Genomic DNA, 6,000 nt, shown 5'->3' with positions numbered 1-6,000 from the left:
AAGACCATACCCCCCCCCCACAGAAAACGACCATGCCCCCCCACAGCAGAAGACCATGTCACCCCACAGCAGAAGAAGACCATGTCACCCCACAGCAGAAGAAGACCCCCTCCCACAGCAAACGACCATGCCCCCCCACAGCAGAAGACCCCCCCACAGAAGGAGACCCCCAAAGCACAAGAAGACCCTCCCACAGCAGGAGAATACCTCGCCCCCCACAGAAGAAGATGCCCCCCCACAGCAGAAGACTCCCTCCCACAGCAGAAGACCCCCCTATAGAATGAACAATAAAACAAATCCTCTAACACTTACCAGTCACATGAAGGAAGAATTTCATGAACGGCTGTCTTGGTTCCTCGTCCACGATGAGTCGGACCTCGTAGGTCCCGCTGTCGGTTTTGCGGACCGGTTCCATCAATATGGAGCAATCCGCTTTATCGGAAGGTGGTGGATGGATAGAATATTTCCTGCTTTGCTGCTTCAGCAGGTCATCAAGATCACGACTCAGGATTGGTGTGTATGGAGCGCCTCCGTCTTCCGGAGACCACCCCCACTCAATCCTGATGTTGGTGGAACTAAAGTGATGGTCAGCGGGGACCTCACACGGGATCACCAGTTTGGTGCCCGCTGTACCATCAATGCGTCTATATACCGGGTGAGCATTTGCATTTCCTATACAGCATGCTGCGTATAGGAAATAGAAAGCGACAATCACTTTCCAAAGGCTCATTTTTATAAATGTGTCACAAATAATCTGGAAATGTGACACAGAAATTAATATATATCTATATATACTATATATATAATATATATACTGCTTATATAATCAGACAGAATCTGAATATTCGCTCTGTAACTAGAATGAGAATTGCCAGGAAGAACTCCAGACGTATGTTCTTGCTCTGAGACTCTTGTTCCAACTGACACACAGCCAGCAGAGTCTCTTTATAAAAGCTCAGAAATCTCTCCTCTGTGATGTCATAATGGCAGTAGGCTGCACCTCGCTTAACCGCACTGCTGCAAAATGCACTGAGCTCAGCTAAAAATTGATTTGTCAGTTGGCCAAAACTAACAGTCACTTTGTTTATATATGAAAGGCTGAGCTCATTGTTCATTAACCCCTTAGTGACTGCTGGTAATGACTGAACACAATTTTGTAGCTCTGATGTCTGTTAGTAACCAGAAGGATTATACTGTGTTTTTATTTATTTTTTTCCCCAAAATAAATTGGTGGTAAATGGTAACTGATTTCTCCCTACTTTTTTCTTCTCAATAGTGGAAATATATATATATATATTATTAAAATATAATTTATTTGTAATGTTTTTTACCATCTCCTGGAGAATATATATATATATATATATATATATATATATATATATATATATATATATATATATATATATATATATATATATATATATATATATATATATATATATATATAAAAAATTGTTATTAAAATGTACTTGTAATTTTTTTTACTATCTCTTGGAGATTTTATTATATATAATATATATATATATATATATATATATATATATATATATATATATATATATATATATATATATATATATATATATATATATAAATAATAAAATCTCCAAGAGATAGTAAAAAAAAATTACAAATAAATTATTTTAATAATATATATTATTATTATTATTTATTTGTATTTTTTACCTTTTGGAGAATATATATATATATATATATATATATATATATATATATATATATAGTGACATTGGGGTGATTAGCTCAATTGGTAGATGCATTTTTTAGTCCACATCAGTCAGGCGTGTATGGTTAAGGGCCTGGTAGCCCACGTTTATTAGAAGAAAACAAAATATTAGTCCATCCAGTAATCCCACGCAGGGGTCCAAGCTTAAATTAAATACAGCAAAATCAGAACGAAAATGCTAGCCCACCTGGCTACTCTTCAGCAGTACTGCTGCTATAGGTACTTGCCCCGTCCAACAAACTGCTTGGACGCACACAGCTTCCAACCCTTCGACACACAGCACACGGCTCCTTGGACGCACACAGCTTCAAGTCCTTCACACAGCTTTGGACATGCACAGCTTCAAGCAGCAAGCTGCTCACACACCACCATCCTACACAAATCCCCTCGTTATATGGGCTGTGTGCAGCTGGGCACACACCCTGCTCGCTAGCCTCAAGACCCGGACACAGGGTTGGAGATCCCGTCCCACCCATAACTCTCAGGGATCTCCAAACTACAGAATCCCATCTGGAGCTAGCAAAACCTGGAGAAAACTGACAGAGCAGTTTTCTCCATTTAAACTCTACACTCTGTAGTCCTGCAGTCCGCAGATATGCAAACTCTGTGTCTCCTTTTCCTCTAATTTCATAGGGACAGAGCCTCGCTCTGTCACATATCCCCCCCCCTTTGTTTCGATCCGGAGGGAGGAACACCAGCACCCATCATGATGGTTGGGACACCTCTGTGCTGGCTGTCAGCCACGTAGGCCCAACCCTTTTTCCGGGTGCGCTTCCAGGAACATTCCCCCCTGGATCTTAACAGGTTCCTATATTGTCCTATACTCAGCCTTCCTCTTCTTTTGGGGTCCCTGGGCTTATTCACTTTTCTTGGGGGAACTCTGCCTTCCTTGAGCCCTCCTTTCAACTTACAAATACCCATTTTACCCTTCACCATCGGTATTTCAGGTTCAAAACAGTTTTTCTTGGTACCCACTGCAACCAAATCATTGTTTACAGAACGAACTCTTAACAGATCACAGCTTTCCATATCAGCAGTGCTTTCCAATTCAGTGTTTGTTAGAAGAAGACCCGAGGAGGGACTACGTCCGACGGGACCATAGCACAGCTCCACCTCACCCATTGTCAAACACTCCATGGGTACCTGTTCTAACAAACTACCCTGACCCAAGCATAAACCATTTTTTCCAGGTGTACACATTACATTGTTACGGCAACCAACATTAACACTTTCTCCCATAGTGTCTCCGGGCACCTTAACTTGTACCCCTGGGCCAGTGACAGAAAGCATCTCTGCTACTGCTGAGTCCATTCTGGGCCCTTCCTTCTCATGAGGCCTAGCGGGTAAGGCAGTATCTGCGCCCTCTACTGACCACTGCTCCGCCCCACCTCGGACCACACCAGCAGAGATGTTTCTAGTCACCGCCCAGACGGAGAGACCTCTGATATCTCAAGCAGTTCTCTCGCGTGCCTTCCATACCAATCAATAACTAGAAGTACGCTCACAGAGAATCTGGAGATCCTGTGCCAAATGGGTAACCATTGGTCCCACCAATTCCACTGTTGGTCATGGTTTCCCAGCACCGCCTGTACCACCTGGCTCCACCCATTGGTGCTACGCAGCACCACCTGGTCCAACTGCGGTGGAGATACCCAAGTATACAGCGAGTTCATTTTTACCAACTCTAGCATTTCCAGTAAGGTTTCGATCATCTCTAAACATCCCATGTCTAAACACCAGAACTTTCTAGAGTCTTCTACCCTGTCCAAGACATGGAGGGGCTCAGCGACTGCAGGTTGAGAGGGTGAGACATTTGAAGAGACCTCATCCTCCTTGGAGGTACTCATCATCACGGCCTGTTGCTCCCCTGGAGAGCTGTCAGACACATGTCTCACACTTATCCATTCTGCACCAGTGTTGGTGAGCCTCTGCAGGTCATTACAAGTCACACTATCACTTTGATACTCAATATCATTTAGCTGTGGAGCTGTGGACAACACATCTGCGATGCCAGTGCCCTGAACTGTTTCTTCAGAGGGGAGGGCATCAACCTTTGCAGGGACCAGGACGCCCTCAACCACCGGCGGCTCTGCGATCCCCCTGTCTGGCATAGCAGTTGTGTCCACACCCTTGTTACTTAAGTTAGCCTTACCCAGCATGGCTAGCAATTGTTTGGCCCAGCTGTCCCAGTCCATTGTGGTTCCACCATGGGTGTTCCACAGCGTTGCATCACCTGCTGTAGAAAGCCGCACAGAAACCTGGGATTCATTAGCTTTAACTGCACATTCCTCACTTCTATATACATCATTTTGTAACACCACACTTTTATCAACGTTGCATTGGGGTGATGCTTCACCTAAAGCTTGGTGCAGCACACCATTTTGAACACCTTTTTCTGGTGGCACTACAGACACATTCAGCTTTGTACCCTCAACTTTTGCAGGCTGAATTAACCCCTTGCCTACTGGGCTACAAGTAGGGTTGTGGGGCTGCGCCCACACTCTCTCACTGTGTGGCTCAGTCGTAACATTACAGGAAACACATTTTTCAGCATTATAATCACCAATCACATCACATTGGCCAACACTATTGTCAGCATGACCATCAATATTCTCATTATGTGTTGACATAGCTACTGCTTTTGTGGGTTGTCTATGAGCCACCATAACCTCTGAGCAGCTCTTCACAGCACCCGCTCTCTGTAAAGGGTCACTTTTGCCTATTTGGGCAGCTCCATAGCTGACCTGGGAAACTCTCTGCTCCAACACTGCAAGCTCCTTGGAAGTTTCCCTGGGCAACCCTGCAGCAGCTGTCACTAGGGAACATGGTACCAGCACTGTTTTGGTCACCCCTAGCTCAATTTTCCCAGCCATCTGCTGGATCATAGCAGGCATATGCAGAGTCCCCATGTCCTTTTCAGTCTTTAGCCCTGCGTCTAGTTGGGCTTTACGCTGCGCCTCCCCACTGCTCTGGGTAGCACAATGCAGAAAGTCTATGTCCATTTGTACTGCGGATCTCCCCACTGGACATACTCCCACTTCACCAGGTTCAGCATCATAAACTGAAACAGTCTTACCAGTTCCTGCAGCTGATGTCATAGCCTTCACTTGAGTGCGTTGTCTCACTGGTGTGGTGTCTCCATAGGCTGACTCCCCCATGTGGCCATGGAGCAAATCTGCAGCCTTTCTGGACCCACTGACGCCCCCTGTAGGTAACACAAGATCCTTGTTGATAGGGGTAACTGCAGACTTGCGCTCCAAAGCTGGTTGGCTATAACTCATGCAGGATTCAAGCTGATGTACTCTCCTTTCTGGACTGACCCCTTTGCCTAAGCGGCCATGACAGAAAACTTTACGTTTCTCTGGATTTCCAAATCCTAGGTCTTCCGGCGACACTTCTCCCGTCCTGGAGCATTGCTGGCGGCCCGTGATACGATGGAACTCTCCTCTAAGAAGGATTTCCTCTTTAAACTTGCTGTAGTCATCCTGGTCCCCATCCATCAAATGGTAAACCGACCGGAACTCTATCCGCAATAAGGTTTGCAGCAGTTTTGGCCACCGGTCCCTAGGCCATTTTCTCTTTACAGCAACTTTTTCAAATCTTACAAGGAAGTCTCCCACCTCCTCTGTAGGCAGCATGGGTTGCACATAGTCAGAGGCCAAGATCTCAGCCCCTTGCAGTGCACCCGACTCTTTGCGATTCCGCTTGAACCATTCATTCGCTGTCTCACATGTCACTGGCCCCTTTTTACTGGTCCTACAAGGTGGAGACATCTTCTCAGGCCATGCTGAGCTCACTTCTTGGCATCTCCTCCATGACTGGCTCTCACTCGTTGCCATTGGATACCGCTGATCACAATCATTAGTAGATGAGCTCCAGAATTCATCAACCTCCCATCCAGCTTGGTTATTCCACAAACATTCCTGTGACAAGGGGCAATGGGCAACAGCATGTCCCCACTCACTACAACTAATGCAGCGCAGAGGCCTCCTTGCGTCATGCTGTGGCACCTTTGGGCTCAGGCTGCCAGGAACAACATCCTCTTTCACTTCTCCTTTAACTCGGGGTGACATGATCAATTTACCCCAGATCACAGCGATGTCAGACTCAGACAAATTCTCTGGTGTGGCTGGGGCATGTGGTGAAATACCCTCTAGCCACAATAGCCGCTCCCTGGCTTTAGCAAGGATTGCTTCCTTTTTTTGCTTTGACCGTCCCATCCTTGCAATCACATGCACACAGCAGCTTGTAACAGT

The sequence above is a fragment of the Lithobates pipiens genome, unplaced genomic scaffold, assembly GCF_037356315.1.
Source record: "Lithobates pipiens isolate NorthernLeopardFrog02 unplaced genomic scaffold, aLitPip1_a1.2 Scaffold_27, whole genome shotgun sequence".
NCBI lineage: Eukaryota > Metazoa > Chordata > Amphibia > Anura > Ranidae > Lithobates > Lithobates pipiens.
This window is presented reverse-complemented; position numbering follows the sequence as displayed.